Source organism: Carassius carassius, chromosome 19, assembly GCF_963082965.1.
Source record: "Carassius carassius chromosome 19, fCarCar2.1, whole genome shotgun sequence".
In the NCBI taxonomy this organism is placed as follows: Eukaryota; Metazoa; Chordata; class Actinopteri; order Cypriniformes; family Cyprinidae; genus Carassius; species Carassius carassius.
Window position 1 is genome coordinate 25562980 of NC_081773.1, and position 17488 is coordinate 25580467.

At 35.2% G+C, this 17488-nt stretch overlaps 1 protein-coding gene across 9 annotated transcripts in view; it reads left to right on the forward strand.

The window, feature by feature from the left end:
* Positions 1-17488, forward strand: part of LOC132095465 (PTB domain-containing engulfment adapter protein 1) — a 177913-nt gene that overhangs the window by 130819 nt on the left and 29606 nt on the right. For 3 of the 9 annotated variants that reach the window (XM_059500493.1, XM_059500484.1, XM_059500494.1), the window contains exon 1: positions 768-907. The exons of 2 other annotated variants lie outside the window; for them this stretch is intronic. The gene's annotated coding sequence lies outside the window, so the exon portion shown is untranslated. Of the gene's footprint in view, positions 1-767; positions 908-940; positions 1010-17488 lie in introns of those variants that run through there. 4 more of the 9 variants (XM_059500496.1, XM_059500495.1, XM_059500489.1 and 1 more) reach the window with 3 other exon arrangements.

The following is a 17488-nucleotide window of genomic DNA, read 5'->3' on the forward strand; positions in this document are numbered from 1 at the left end:
ATGCAGCCTGTGTTTTGAGAAGGCACTCATACAGTTCAGACAGTTCAGGCATTGCAGTGCATCAGAGGGAAAAAATAAATAAATAAACAAAAAAATAAAACTATATAAATAAGTTCAGTTTGTTGCACAGAATGATCGTTTTGTGTCTTTACACATCAATGTATCGTCACGAGCCACATGGTTAAATTTGGTTTTGTTTGTGTGTGTTTTTTAGTTTTATTCCCATCCACTTGCATTAGGCTATAAGAGTGATAGACTTCAACGAATTGTTTTAAAAATCTACATACAGTCACCTACATCTTGGAAGTTTTTATTTTTGGTTGAATTATACCCTTTAATGTTCACATAACCAAAGAAAAAATATAATAATTTTTAGTTTTGTTTAACTTGCTGGACACTCTGTATTAGGATGCATAGCAGTTTTTATTTATTTAATCTTTTATACTGAGACAACGTATATCGATGTAATCAACTTACTGTATGTACAGTAAATAAATTTTAGCACTATTTAAAGTTTCTACTCTCTAAATATATGCTCTTCCTACAAAACAAGAAAAAAATGACAATTTTGAGCTTAAAAGATGTTTCGCCATATATTTATAAAGTAAGTTATTATAATTAAAATGTAAAACGGTAATAAGACATGGAGTGTTTGTTTGCATCCAAGCAGCACTCGTCTCTCTCTTCTGGCCCTTTAAACCTCCAGCTGGATACTGGCTGGTTGGCGAGACTCCTGCGGTGGCATTTAACTGAGTGGGTGACGTCACTAAACTTTCCAGCGCGCTGTGTGTGTGTGTGTGTGTGCGTGCGTGCGTGTGTGGTATGGGAAGATGAGGGAGTGAGTGTGTGTAGGCAGCGTGTGCGTGCACAGCTCTGCTCAGGACGCGCGAAGGATTCGTGTTTTTCGGTGAGTGGATCGTACTTTTCCTTTGGAAAGTATGCATTTCGAGAAAGTGGATTGTGTTTTTCCGTTGCATCTAATAACAAAAGAAACTTGAAGTCCTGGAAAGTAAGTCAGCGCTTGTAGAGAACGTGTGTAAAACTTTCTTTTACATTCTGTTCGTCAGATGAAGTAATTTCAGCCATGATGTAAACATTGGTTTGTTTAAATCTGTATCTCAGGGGAATGTTACTGACGGAATTTGTAAGGATGGAATGCGCTCGAGCAGGTTCCTTCTGTAAAACGGATGCACGAGTGCCAGCAGGCGGGATCTTTCGGGTCTTAACTGTTATCTTCAAATTGACAAGTGGATTTTATGGAGTTGGTATTTGTTGCTGGGCATAGATGTTGCATCTCCTTGAGCTTTGCTTTGGTTTTTAACGAGCAGAAAAGTGCAGGTTACTGATGCGCTTGAAAGCTGTTCACTGTTTGTTTTCAGATTTATGCTCTATATTTATAGTAGCCTAAATTAAAATCTGTTTGCCTTTTAATATGTTGCATGTAAGAATTTTTTTTCTCTCTGTAGGCTATTGTGCGATGGAAAATATATTTAGCAGACAGTCTATCATACTATTTTCCACTTCACCTGTATACACTGTACTTGTCAAAGTCTGTATGTTTATTAGTCTGGCTGTTTGTCTTTTTATTTGTCTATATATCTGCTAATTTTTCTATCTAGCTGTCTGACTGTTTGTTTCTCATCTGATACTGCAGATACTGTCTACTTGTCTTTCTGTTTATTTGTGTCTACTGTATCTGTCTGTCAATCTGCATTTTGTGTAGCTGCCTTTCAGTCTTTCTATCTGTTTATTTGCTTATCTGTCATCTTCAAAAAAAAGATGTTTTTAAAGTTTTTTTTTTGGCTGTCTATTTGTATATCAAGTTCCATATTTTATTCATAGACATATGATCTTATTAAGTTGCATTTTCTATAGCTTCCACAGTTTTTATTTTTATTTTTTATTTTTTCTCAGTAGTTAAAAATCCTTTTAGGCCGTGTATTGCCCCTGGAAAAGACTGGCGAGGTCTGTCCATGGATACCTCTAGAGGCCATTTCCAGGCTGTAATCTGCATGACAATACCTTTTCCTTCAGTGTGTGCCAGTCAGATTTACTGAATTTACAGTCCCTCTCTGAGAAAGGCAAACTGATTGCTGAATCTCAAGTCCACCATTCAGCTATAGGAAATATTCTGCCAGTAAGGAGACTTGAATGAATTCTTCTTGCCATCCATTCTCTGGCCATTTAGTAATTTGCGCATGACAGGGCAAGACTTTGTAATATATGTTTTTCGGTCAATGTGTTTAATGAAAAAAAAAAGAGTCTGCAAGGCTTTGGAACTGCTAGGTTTTTTTCTACAATAGTTTTAAAATCCATATGATGTATATTTTTGTGAGCAATAAATGCAAATTAGGCTTATTCAGTTTCTTTGTACACTGTAAAAAATGGCAGTGAATTTAACGGTAAATGGCTGTAACAGTAAAACCTGTTAAATGGTTAATGGTAAGTTCCTGTTCCTATTTAGTATATACAGTAAAAAACTGTATTAGACACTACATGTAATTTTACAGTAGTATGGCATTTTTAGAAGTGGAAAAATAACTTATAATTTACAGTGAATATCCATAATTGACATCCCTTTTACATTTTCAAATTTGATGTTTTTTTGCTGTTGAAATAACTATCATGATTCTTCATTTTCTTATCAGTTGTGTACATTAGGGTTGTATGTTACATCTAATGTCATCTAATTAATGTTTATTGCATTATTTCAGTTCCATGTGTGTTACCGTGATGGTGTTTGTTTATGTGAATGACACTGTGCATCTTCTATATATGTTAATATTTAAAAGCTGCTTGTGATGGGCTTTTTTCATCATTTGACTTTCTCATCACCACCTGCTTTTGGTGGTTATCAGTGTATTACAAAGGTGCAAAACACATTTCAATAGGTTGGTATTTTAGCATTATATCAGTTAATGAAATAACGGTATTTAAATGTAAATTTAAGTTAAATCCGTAAAAACTAAAATATTACTTGCTACCATATTTTTCTGGCAACCACAGCTGCTGTTTTTATTTTTATTTATTTATTTATTTTTTACCGTAAATTCCATAGATTTGTTTTACAGTGTAGAAAATGGGACTATTTTTTTTATGAAAATGGCTAATAAAAACTTAATGCATACCTTTTGTTAGTAAAAAGAAATAAAAAATATACACTGGACGAGTGCTAAAAAATATATTTCATATGAATATATATCTATAAAAAACTTTTAAACAAAATTACAATTGTGTGAATAAAGTTACAAGGCAAAACACAAGTCATGACTTTTAAAAAAAATGCCCCTTTGAAATTTAAAATAAATTAACTCTTAGTTTTTGCATGTTTTAAACAAAGTTCAAATATGTGGCATGGCATGATGTTAAGAGCCGAGGGGAAGATTTGCAGTGAATACAATCTTAAAAATGAAGCTGCTTCAAAAGGTTCTTCACATCGATGCCATAGAGCAGTGGTTCCCAATCCTGGTCCTGGAGAACCACCGACACTGCACATTTTAGATGTCTCCCTATTCAAACACACCTGATTCAACTCATCAGCTCATTAGTGAAGACTCCAAGACCTCAAATGTGTGTGTCAGATAAGAGAGACCCCAAAAGCGTGCAGTGTTGGGGGTTCTCCAGGACCACCAGAACCACTGCCATAGAGGAACCATTTTTGGTTACACAAATATAACCATTCAGTCAGAGGTTCTTTAAAGAACCTTAAAGAAAAATATCACACCATATGAACATTTTGATGTTCTCAGTTCTCGCTGCCTTTCTAGGTTTTTGTGTGTAAAGTCTACTACTGTATGTAGGCCTTTGTTTGTCTGATGGAGAACATTGACTGTATCCAAAAACTTTGCAAGGTCAGCTGTCCCGCTTTTATGCTTAATGCCATGATTCCTTTATGTCTAAAGTATATTACCTTTTTTCATAGATTGCATAGGTGCATTACTGATCTAAAAGCATATTTTTCTGTTTTTATCAAACGCAAAACTCCAAAGCTCTTTTTAATTACAAATGCCCAATGTAGTTGATTATTCAAGAGCAAATTTCCTTTTGATATACAATTTATGAAAGAAGTGGGGAGTTTTTTAAATGTTTGAAAACACTGTTTTTAAATTGCCTCCGAACTGGGAAGTTAATAAATGTGTAAGATGTGGTGATATGCTGATTTACAGTTTTTATAGCTCCAAAGAAGTGAAGGTTCTGTGGTACTATGTAGACGTTAACTTATTTAAATGAGGACAATCCAGAGACTGTACTGTTTTTACATAAAGCTAATTATAAATACTATGACTAACCTTAACCCATAAATAGAAACGTTTGCAGTTTTAAAATGAAATGTATATATTATTTATTCATGAATAATATTTCAAATTGAGGGCATCCCTGGATATCCCAAAGGAAGGTTTTGTCAGATTGAGCTCACTTCTGAGGACAAATGCATCCCCAAAGTGTAGCAAAGTAAATCCACATAAACATATAGTAGATGTGCATTCTTTGGTGTACATTAGTCCTTTGGAAACCTTGAAGAAAGGAAAAATCTAATTTGCAATCTGTTAATAGGCCTAGCACATCTTACAATGCTTAACCGTAATTGCATTATACATTGATTATTTCAGTAGTGTTCAGCTCTTCTATTCTGCTGTCCTTTTAGCATAAATATCATACTTGAATAAAGAATAAAGTATTTTGCATTTTATGCACAGTGGTATTCATGACACGACTCTATTCTTGATTTCTCAATTTAAACTTTTTTTCTCTTTGTACTCATGTACAGTGAACTTCTTGTCAGAGAGCAGTTTTAACAGTACAATCAACTCCAGTTTTTGGCATTACTAAATGTGAAAAAAAAAAAAACCATCAGCATCTTTCATCTGCCAGATGTATTTTTGAAAGCACCAAATTGCAAATGAGGGCATACATAGAAAAGGATGAGGCAAACATCCAGTGACCTCATTACTGGTACAGACAGTGAATTGTCTGAATATAATGGCTCTGTCATGAACAGCATGAATTTTTTACTTCATTACTTCATCATTGTTTTTTTTTTTATTACAGCTAAAATTGCTTCTTCTGTAGTTAAAGTCCAGATTAGAGGAAAACCATTAGAATTTAGAAGTGCAATTTAGAAGGATTGATAGAAATAATTCCAATTAACTTTTTTGATTTTATAATTTTTTAAAGATTTTTTTTCCTCTTTTTTTTTTGACTGTAGCATTGGCTCAATCTGAAGCATGCATAGTGGGCCTATCTGTTTTTTTTTTTACCTGTTTGACAACAATCATTATCATTATGGTGCTTTTCATTGTCATTTTGGAAGTTGAAAAAGTCACAAGCAAGATGTAAGCAGTTGTAAGCAATTTACTGAAAAAAAGACAAGGCAAACATTTTGGTCACATGTTCACCGTTTTCAATGCCAAGCTAACAATGTTGGAACTAGGAGCCATCTTGATTTAAGAAATCACATGATGACGTTTTTTGAAAATGTGCATACTTTTTTCAACTATTTTACTATTTGGGTGACATTTTTGATCTAAGCACCTTGATTGGATTGTTTTGAAGGTGCGGTGAGTCTCTGGCTGTTTTTCATTTTGGAAGTTGACAAAAGATGTTTTCTACTGTCAACTTCCAAAATGAAAAACCAGGATGTTCTTCAGAAGTTCACTTTTTGTGGTCTATGGAAAAAAAAAGGAGTTTATGATAACATTTTCTTTTTAAATTAATTATTCATTTATGATTTCCCACTAAATACCATGAAAATGATTTTACCTACATGTGATCTTTCTTTCTTTATTTCACAGACCCTGTAGTCTTTTATGGCATTTCTCATGTCCAGTGACAAACATTTGTTTACATAGCATTTTTCCTATAAATCTGTCATATCTTAATTGGGTTGTTACTGTTGTTGACCCCAGAGGAAGCGGTCCCCTGGGGAAAAATAGGATATATTTATACTCTGGTGCACATTATGGTCAATGAAGTGTTCTAATCTATTCTTATTGTTATGGCTTTTACCAAATGACTGTGGAGGTTTGAAGTTTATGCCCCTCAGTACTTGGTTGTACTTCTGACTCTCAAGCCCAACTTTGAGAGGACATAAGACATAGCTCTTGGGAGAGAAATCTTATTACATTGGTTGCTCCTAGGCACAGCCACTATTTGGAATTTCAGGATTTATACATCTTTGAGATTGCTGACTACATGGGGAAGTTTATTCTGTAGCCCATTATTGTCCCTTGAAATAGGCCTTTACTGTGTCTACACTGACTTTTAAATTAGTTTGATGATACACATGCATGTGCAGTTTGTGTGAACAAAAGCTTAAGTTTAAAAAAAATAATGTGATTTTCTATTAGTTTATCAATTAGTTTGGAGACCTTTCTCATTTGTATTTTCCACTTGAAATGGCAAGTGACATGTTTGCTGACATTTTCCAAAGCATTCATCAATAATTTGTCAATGTCCTTATAGCTGTGATTAAAAAGACAGGTTCTTGTACCTCAAAAATAATTTTCTCAATTAGCTTTTTTTTTTTTCATTTTAAAATTATTTTTCAAAAGGTAAAAAGGTTTTTAGCAAATTGCTTGTCTCTGTAAATTGGGTTAGCTTCACAGATTTATGCTTGAAATTTTATGCAACTTTAAAACAAACTATATCCTCTGGAATACTGTTATGCAATTTGCTTCTTGTTTTAAAGATGTTAAGATGTGTTTTTAAGCACTGTATAATGTCCCTGCTCTGTCTGTTTTAGTTGTTTAAAATCATGTTCATTAATTCCAGTCTTCGTGTTGAATTAAAAGTATCTGGAAGCATGTTTTAAGAAATACTTTTGCATCATGGTTTTTGCCATCTCATACCATCTCATTACTTAAGCTTCCATTAGAGTTTAAATCCATCAGCCAGCTGAAGCAAAGTTGTTTAAAAAGAACAAACAGTTTATATCTTAAATATTCTGCTAGGCCTACATAACTTGATTGGAAGATATTTATGTGTGTGCCCTAATCAGTATGTGCCAAGTTCTTCTCCAGCTAGACCCATAAAAATCATTCTCATGAAACCCAATGAGATTTATTTTTCTTCATTACAAGGCTTGTCTCCATTGGCAATTGTGCTGGAAGGGGATTTGCCCTGATTTTATGCAGCTGTTGATGCCCAGTCTTAAGATGTCAACACAAAGCAATTTACCTTCCCTATCCTTATACTTTAAAGAGATGATAGGCACACCTACAGAAACAGTTGTTGTGCTACTGGACAGCTTAGTCCATCCAATTTTTATGTTCTTTATTGATTGTGATTGCTTCAAGGCATAAGCCGAAGTCTGGACTATTTAATTTTACAGCATCTTTTAGTGTGTCCAGTCATATTCTTCACAAGGCAAGTGCTTGTCAAAGCTTCTTAAAATGTCACAAATTGCAATCTTAACACCTGTGATGAACATGCGATTTCCAGTCATTTTTCACCACTCTTAACCTGACTGTAGATAATTCACATGCCCCTGTGATTTCATCTGAGTGCCTGTTCGGTGCCACATAATTTCCCAACCAGTGAAGCCATTATCATGTCTAATGTCACACTTTTGCAATAAAAGCCCAGGTTCTATAAAAGCATTGCTGAGTTATTTGCAAACTAAATTGCACTTACAGTTCTGTTGTTTTCAAATGGCTCACACTGATGATATGCACATTTGTTGCCACATAGTTTCTAATTTACATTTTTTCTAAAATGCCCTTTTAAATCCAGTCTTTCGCATGAGCAGGCACACTGTTTTAGTGCAGAGTTGATTTAGGTCAAGTTGAGGAGAGAACAAATGAAATCTGTGAAATAAAATCTGCAAAGGGTGTATGAATTTTGCAAGGTTCTGCAACATGGGAAGTGTATGCAGGTAAGATTGACTCATGAGAAAAGAAAAAGGGAAGGCTGGTGTGTGAGGAGAATGTGTGACCTCAGGTGATGGATTATTGAAAACCTCTCCTCTCCCGCAGGACACTATTATTCAGTGACAAGTATAGCTTAGACTTAGTGTATGCCAGTCAGCAAGTGTGTTTCATCCAGTGATTTAGGTATTCTTTACTTAAGCCTGGAATGGCAGGTTAGAATGAAGGAATGAACAAAAACAGTATATAAATCTATATATAGAATTAATACCTTAAAGGACCCTAGAAATAAAACATCTGCCATTGTTTACTCACCCTCATGTTGTTCAAAGCTTTTGGTATTTTCTGTTGAACATGAAAGGAAGGTTTTTGATGTGTCTTCTTCACATTGCTCTTTTCCATACAATGATAGTCATAGCTACCCTACAGGAAAAAAAACAGCATGAAAAGTAGTTCATACAACTTGTGTGCTATACTGCATTACAATAGCTTTTTGCAGCATTGGAAAAAACATACCTCTACATTTCTGTGAAACTGCAAAAATGTACAATTCACTGCACTTTTCAGCTGAAATGGTAATGGAGGTATATATAAAAAAACATTTTAAAGTTTTTTCACACAAGTTATCCACGGTTTTCTTTAACACGGAAGTAAGCCTATGGGCAAAACTTCTGGTTAATTAGCTGCTAGGGAAATAGCGAGAAGAATAACAATGTGCAGTAAACAGTAAAACTGTTTGAACTACAAACCAGTGTGTTCATAATTAAGATAATACATTAAAATAATATGGTAAGACATTCCAATTTTTATCAAGCAGTAAAACGAACTGTTCTGTACAACTAAAAATAGCTGGACACGGATAAGCCCAGAAGTTAAACCCATAGAATATTCAAATGGCCACGCCTATTTTTTTGATGTGAAAAAAAAAGCTGAATAATGACAAGTCAAATTATTGGTTAATGAAGATGCTCAGTTCCTTGCACAACATTATGTCATGAACTTGTAACATGAACTGTAAACTAATATGTTTGCATCACAAAACCAGTTCCATATGTTCCTTTTCAGACATGGTAAACTTGCTTTGTAGCTCACCTGGTACAGCATTAGGGTTGTGTCGATAGACGATAGTATCATGTATCGATGATCGTCAGAGATATCGACATAAGCAGAATTCTCTGTCGATAATCAAGACGATATTAGGCTCATTTTCCTATTAATGTATTAGATTATAGTAATAATAACTATTATTTTTATTTTTATTAGGCTGCTTATTATAATTCGGCTTTTAAACTGCCCAGCTATTTCACTTAATTTCACTGCCCGCATTTCACACACACACCTTGCACGCGCAGGAGGATTAGAGCATGTAGTCGGCGAAGTTGTAACGCTTTGACTCGGATAATTCGTTAAATCCATGAAATGAAAAAGATAGAAAACGACGAGTTGGTGTCCCACACATTTAATGGCTGGTAAACGGCAACGCGCTCTTCTCATACATAAGAGATTAATTCTTTCTTGGTGTCACAAATAAAGTAAAGACAAAATAATTAACAAGGCGGCAGAGCGAATTTATCATCCATAGCGCATAGTTCTCACGTAGTCCTTTTCTTAAAGACTGTATAAAAAAATACATAGTTTCGGCCGTTACAAAGTCTCCATCCACAAACAGACGTACATCGTCTGTAGATATAAGGTATTTCATTGCACTTTAACAAGTAATCTAAACGGCCTATATACTGTATGTGCAATATATTAAATGAGCCCTCACTAACTAAGTTTAATGCCACAGTTATGTTAGAATGCATCTCATTCATGTTTCTGTGACGGTGCATCAGACTCGTCGTCATGAGGCGCGCGGCCCGGAGCGCTGTATGACTGATGCATCAGTTCAATTTAACTTTACTCCAAATATATCAACTTACCTGTTTTAAATACTTTATATTTAAATGTTCGTTTATGCCCAATATTAGTGTTAAACTGTTGGACTTGAAATTAAATCTACTATTGATTTTCACCGTTGACTGATTTTGCAGAACATTTAGACTGATAACTTCCCTGCGCAGATGCGGACGTGCGATATGACAGTTGCGTCCGACTATGTATGAACTAGCTGTTTTAAATACAGTATTTTTATATTTAATGCTAGTTAAATCAGTCAGTATGTTTGAAAGTTTTTTTTTTTTGATTATTGGTGACTCCATAGGCTCTCTCTCGCGCACCTGCGCGGTTTAAAACACCCAATAGTTATGCTATGACAAGAACCCATGCTCCACCCATGCTCGATAATATTGTGTATCGTCGATCTCACGGGCTGACGATATGACGATTTGAAAAATGACCATATCGCCCAACACTATACAGCATTGCATTTGCGATACAGTATGAATCCTGTGAAATGCATCACAATAACAGATCAAAGCAGACTAAAACAGCATGGTTGCTTCATCAAATACTTTTTTTCCCTGTTTGCTTTTGTAAACACTATCCGTTTAGTGTAGGCGGTGCATTATTTTTGCAATAGAGCATTAACCTTTTAGCACCACTTACCAGTCATTTAATTTCCAAACTACTGTTAATAACCACCATAATAAAACATTGGCAGATTCACAATCATCTTTTTCGGATGAAACTGATTGTGCTTTTAGCACAATTCACTGGACATTTCAATTGAAAGTGTTGTGAAATGTGCAAGAAACAGTGTAATTGTCGCCACAGGCACAATTTTCCAATGAGTTTGGGTTGGATTTGTGTGAGGAACAGACTGCAATTTAAGCCATTATTCACTGATAACTTTCCCCTCCCATGAGCTGTTAACTTTAAGAACTGCTGAGACTGAATAAATGAATTGGTCTGTCACAAATTGAGATGATCCAGTTTGTGAATTCGACTCATTGATTTTATCTTTTGACACTGGAGGCAAGATTATCAGCAAAATAATGACAGAATTTCAGTTTTTCCACACATACTGTACTTTAGTTCAAATGGAAAGGACTACATCAAATTTGTTTATATTTTGCTATATATCGACAGACACTGTCAATAAGAACTGTTGTTGTATGGGAAATGGAAGCATGCAAGTTCCCCTTTTGTGTTCCACAGAAAGAATAATAGCATATACAAGTCTGGAATAACATGAAGGTGAGTAAGTAATGACAAATTTTTAATTTTCTGTGTGAAGTATTCCTTTAAACCAGACTCATGGAAGTTGAAAAGGAGTCTACAAAAACAAAGAACACCTGAAGTATTCCAAGAAATGAAATCAAAATAATGGCTACAGGCGAATGTCATCAAAATAAATGTTGTTGTGTGTGTTTGTGCATTGTTCCCCAAGAAATGAGGGGGAAAAAAATCAATATCTAATCTAAAATATCTAGCATAACAAATCTGATGTTGGCTGATCTAAACCACTCAAGTTTTTCAACTAGAATGCTTTTCTTATGCTAAATTGTGCAAAAATCTAAAGATTAAAGCTTTACATCACATACCATGTCTTTGCATTTTGCTATTCGAGACAAGTTTATGGGAATTTTTGATGAGCTCAACTTTTAAGTCTGTCAGGCCAAAACTTAGCTGACAAGCCACTAATGTACTTTGTGTGTACAGAGGATTAGCAGTCTAAACTGCAGCTGTAATGTCTTTTCAGGTTCATATCTTAACTCAAGGCAAGAGAGTCTCACAGCACTAGACACTCAGAAAGTTATTAGAATCATTCAGCCATGAACTTGAGCTGCATTTACCTTCAAAGTATCTCCCAAGAGGCTTTAAGTCATGCCTGCCACATGATTCAGTTGATGTGGAGTGAGTTGGACCGAGGTGCTGTTTCTGAAATGTAATCGTTTTAGGATATCCATGATGCTTACCTGAGGCACTGACTGTATTGATAGATTAATGGTATATAAACTTAAATGAGACTTCAGCCCGAGGACTTTTTTTGTGTGGCTGAACTATTGCTTTGAAGAGGTGCTTTTATGTGAATTACAAAATGGTACAATAACTAAATGTTGCCTAATTTGATGCACAACTATGCTTAATTTAGAACATTTATGGAAATTTAACCTCAAGACCATTCCGTGTGTGTGTGTGTGTGTGTGTGTGTGTGTGTGTGTGTGTGTGTGTGTGTGTGTGTGTGTGTGGCATTGATGATAATAAGACATGTTACTTGAGCCCCAGGTCAGCATATCAACATGATTTCTGAAGGATCCTTTGACACTAAAAGGCTGCTGAAAATTCAGCTTTGTCATCACAGGAATAAAAATGACATTTTAAAATAAAGTAGAAAGCTGATATTAACATTTCTCAACGTTTTTTTTATCTGCAGTATTTTTGATCAAAAAAATCTTGGTGAGATTTAAAGATCTTACAGATACTACACTTTTAAAGGGTAGTGTGCATATAATTTTTAAATAAATCTTTTTAGAAGTTTTCAATGGCATGGCATTTATGGAATTTCTGTCAAGTTCATTTAAGAGTGATCAAGACAAAATCCTTGTTTTGTTAACCTAGTATCTCAGTTTGATGGCTTTTTGCATTTGCTTTTCTGAACTATGGTATAATTAAGGATACACAGTGAGGAAAAAGCTGCGTAATGCATAATCACAATGTTTATGCACTGTGTGAATACCTTCTGTTTCACTAAGGCTTTGGCCTTTGAGAAATTGGACAAGAATCCTGTAGCTACCCTAAAGAGTTTTATCAGATGTGCCATATTTCACCTTCAGGGGGTCCTTAATCTGTCAAGGTGATGGGTGTAATTTACAATACTTGATGTTACAGTGCTTTCTCCTTACTCGTCTGTTCAGACACATTTTTACAAAAACAAAAAAATATAATTAAGCTAACCATGGCTTTTTCTTGTCCATTTTATTACATTCTGACTAGCCTGACACAGCAATGGTTTGGTTTAGGGTGGAATCTGTTTGTCAGACCAATAGCAATTTAAAAAATTTCAGTTTAGTTTGATGACATAGGTGACACAGAAATTACAGACTTCACCTTTTCATGAAAGTACAACACATACAGAGAAAGAAAAGCCATTCAGAAAAACCTTACAAACACGATTTGTCTGCTGGAATGTTCTATGCACTAGTCCTTCAGCAGAATGGAGTTGAACCACAAGAGACCTGTGCATTTGACACTTGCCATCCCACAGTAATCAGCGCTGTTACTGGGCCGTTTTCTCAAAGCTAGGGTGTTTAGTACAGCATGGCCTTTTACCGCCATTGACACCACAAGTATTCTGTCAGAAAAGTAGATCACTTATGGCATTGCTGTTTCTTTATGGCAGAGTCAAGATAAAGAAAGCCATCACCACCCACTGCTGCCTTTCATCTCACTTCTGGCCCCATTCTCCCTCTAGCTGGCCTGGCTTGCTCTTTCTTCTTTTTATTCTGTGAGCCAGAACATTTTGTTTTACCTTTTGTTGCCCTTTGTGAAGGCAGCCGGGCAGGGTGTACATACATTGCTATGCGTTTGGATTTAAAATCCAGTAATTTGATTTGACACATGTATACTGCATGTACTCTTGGATCATACATGATTAATTTTATAACCACAGAAAGGGATTTCTTTTCTATTCCATTTTAGGATTGTGCTGAGGGAGCTTGAAAATCTTGGAAATCTTTATGTCCTGTTTTTCTGTCTCTTTTCAACATTCTCGATACCATATTACAACAATGAAGCCTTTTGCCCTAGTTGTTCAGTTAACCTCAGTTATCTAAAACTATCAGTTATCAAAAAGAAAATATATATTTGGGTGGAGATGAATAGCAGAATATTTTTGATATACATCTATCTTGTTTTTCCAGGTTTAATATCATACGAAGATGAACTCTGAAAGGCTGTTTAAATTGATATGCATCACATATTTTTATTGGGACTGTGAATAGATTTAAAAATGTAGTCACAATTAGCAGTTGTACTGGATTGACCATGTGAACCTTTGTGATTTAAGTTTGAACAAGCATATGTTGCTGGCAGAATCAGCTAGGTTTCCAGGAGGCAGTTGCATTTAGGGACTGTAATTTTATGCTGGATAAGGAGTGTTTAATTAGTGTGAGCATATGACACTAGCCACAGGAAGTGGGGAAAATATTACTGTGGTCTCAGGAAACTGAAAAAAGGTGCTGCAATGTTAATGTTATCTTTTCATGTAAAAACATCCACAATCACAGAAACTTGTGTGAATTTTCTCAGCATTAATTTTCATCATGTGATTCTGTAAAGGTTTGATGTAATTTCAAGAATGATATTTTAGTTATTTCTTATTTAGTACAGTTCAGTTTTTCCTTTATCTTACAGTCGTGTTCTGATAAAGTCAAAGCTTGAATCTTGAGAGATTCATCATGTTTCAGTCAATAGATCCGAGTCATGCCATGATATGATTATGTGATAAATGCCTCTGTATTCTCAGAGGTGCGCAATAAATCCAAATGCAGTTCAATCACTGCCATTCTCAGATAAACCCTGTTATTCAACCTTATACTGTGATAGATTTTTTTCGTGGATTTCATTTTTCCAAAATTTAGTTTCTCTAGTTTGTGTCATAACTTTCTAAATAGCCTGTTGTTGTTTACATTTGCATGAAAAATGTATGCACAAGGTAAGCGTATCAATGTGTGCATTTGTAGGTACATATAATGTGCTTTCAAAACTGTTTCAGAAACTGCTTCTTGTTAGCTGCCTAACATTAATGAATGTCTGAGTTACAGCAAATTAAAGGAAGTAAAAGATATACAATATGTTGTTTACTCTTGCTGAGCACTATTTTCTGTTATTTATTGTGTACACTTTGACTCCATTCCAAAACCTAGTGAGTTGGCTTGCTGTCTACTGCTACTGCAACTGACAGAATACTAACAGAAATGGAACCTTATTAGTGATTGCTTTTGAAAGCTCAGAATCGTTTATCTAGTAATAGCACTCACAATTGATTTCACATTGCTACCATGTTGCTAAACTAATAAAGCAAAACTGGCACGCACAAATATTGAATAAACTATTTTAATTAGTAGAAACAATTTTTTGTTGATACTTTTTTCATATGGAATTTTATTTTATTGTATCATATGGAATCTGAAATATATTTACAATCATCATAATTTATATATATAAGTTATACAAGTTTCTTGGCTAGTTGCAGTGCATTATGAGATTGCCTTATTTACCAAGGATATGAGCTATTGGCCTAAAATAAATAATCTTGGAAAGCATAATAGAGTATTCTGCCTACCTTTTTGAACAGCTTTCATTTAGGAAGTGGTTTTTCTCCCTTATCCAAGATTTGGGCAGCAAAACAACAAATCATTTGAAATCACAGGCAAACATTCTATGTTTTTGCACATTATGTGTGCTTATGTTCAAACCATGTCTAATGCATCAAATCTCTCATGACTCCTCAGTTGTTGGTCTTTTTGCATGCTAATGTTTTGACCTTGATTGTTTTCTGCAGCTCCTGTGGAGACTATGAGCTGTGAGCAGCTGTAAGACATCTTGGCAGTCAGGTTTTATCCTGTACTTCATAAGCTGTGGTCTTCTTTTCCCTTATTGCCAGCCAGGGCTATGTGCCTCATTACTATCCTCTTCATCTGTCAGAGCTCTACCGCTGTTTGGGATAAAAGACTGTGATTGATGATAATCATTCTGTTCATGTGACCTTGTTAGTCTAGCAACATGGCATGTGTTTATTCCATGTTTTTGTTTTTGTTTTAGTGTATTGCAATCCAGACTCATTGTAAAATTCTGCCTGCAATGACATTTCTGCAAAATTATATTACATTGCTTATTGCTTCGCAACTCTTTCAAAGTGAAATGTCCAGTGAATTGCACTAAAACAAACCTGAGATAAAAATGCAGCTGCTGAAGCAACCAAGCCATTTTAGCTAGCTTATACAAGTCTTTTGGCGCTTTTCCACTACACAGTACCAGCTCGCCTCGGCTCGGCTCTGTTTGGTTTTCCACTGTGTAAAAGTTGTAACTGTACCGGCTTCCAGGTACTTTTTTTCGTACCACCTCCGGCGAGGTTCCAAGCGAGCTGAGGCGATACTATAATGTGACGTGAAAACACAGCAGACTGCTGATTGGTCAGAGAGAATCGTCACTATTCACTGCGACATCATTACACGCGCCAGCAATAGTATCCAGATAGTTTTTTCAGCAGTGTTTCGTTTTGCTGCCCTCAGCCTCTCCTGAAACAACGTTTGTCTTCTTGCTGTGAGAAACAGCCACATCCCGAGGATCAAAAACAACATGCACTCGATTTCCTCCATTGTCCTGTGTGTGTGGGTAGCGGGTGTGTGTCGCGTAGAAGATTACGTCACAGCAGTTTCCTGCAGCGTCGCTATGACAACCAGGTACTATTGTGGAGGTACTATCTGCAATGGAAAACGGAGCGAAAAGCGAGCCGAGCCGAGGCGAGTTGAGCCGAGTCGAGACATGTTTTATAGTTACTGATGTTTCACGGATCTTGTAGCCAAGTGCTCCATTTCACAAGTGCAATGCTGTACAAGGTGAGTTATCGAGCAAGTTTACTATGTCAGAAAATACATATTTGGTGCTGGTCAAGTAATGCAAATGTCAAAATTTATTAATTTACTAAGAATTTTGAGGTCAGAACATGGTATAGTGCATGAAATCACATTAATGTAAGAGTTTATAAAATTATAATCTGTCTTGTAATCATAATTTGTGTGGAAAGGAATAAAAGTTGTGTTTTACTGCAGCTAGTGATCATTTCACCTGAAAACTGCAGTAAATTGTATGTAAGGTATAGGTACATTTTTGGATAGAAATGTTGGATAGTCATGTTTTTTAAATGAGACTAGGTTGGTTTATTACACATATATATATATTTTTTTTTTTACGTTTATATTTTATTATGTTTATTACATATAATATAATATATGGATATATGGAGTTACAATGTAAGTATATAAAGCACCATAAGAGTAGTCTGTTTGACTTCAGTGTTATTTTCAAAGTCAAGTCAAACGATCCAGCTTGGAATTATATTCCATCAGACTTTATAATCAGAAATATTTGTTTTAGATCTTTTTTAATAATTGCTTAGAAAGACTCAAAGCATTTACTACACCACTTTTACTACACCACTTTATTACATGCGTGGAAATCTACTTAAGGGCTAATTCAGTATACACAAGCAAGCATTCTGCAATCAAATCTTCAACGCTAAGAGGGTTTCCATTATTTCTGTCTGTCTCAGTCTCTTTGTCTTTCATTCCTCAGTCTCATTTTATGTATTGATTTAAGTTTCATGCAGCCTGTCCTTGCTTGTCTTTGTAGTTTATGCCTGAACATTTTGAAGAATACATTATAATGAAAAGAGTGCCTGTCTTCCATGAAAAAAAAAGTGAGAGGCTACGCATGAAATAATCGTAATGTCATGTTATATCAATTGGATTATTAAAAAATAGTCATTTTCAGTTCAGGTCTGAAAATGTTTCACACCAGTCTTGGATCCTGATCCATCGATTGTGATCGTAATCTAAAGAAGCTCAAATCCCCAGTTATCTTTTGGAAATGGTGTTTCAGCCCCCCACACACCACATTTTGTTAATTTTCAGCTCAAAGTGCTAATCTAAAACCGTTTTTCTCTGGGGTATTGTAGC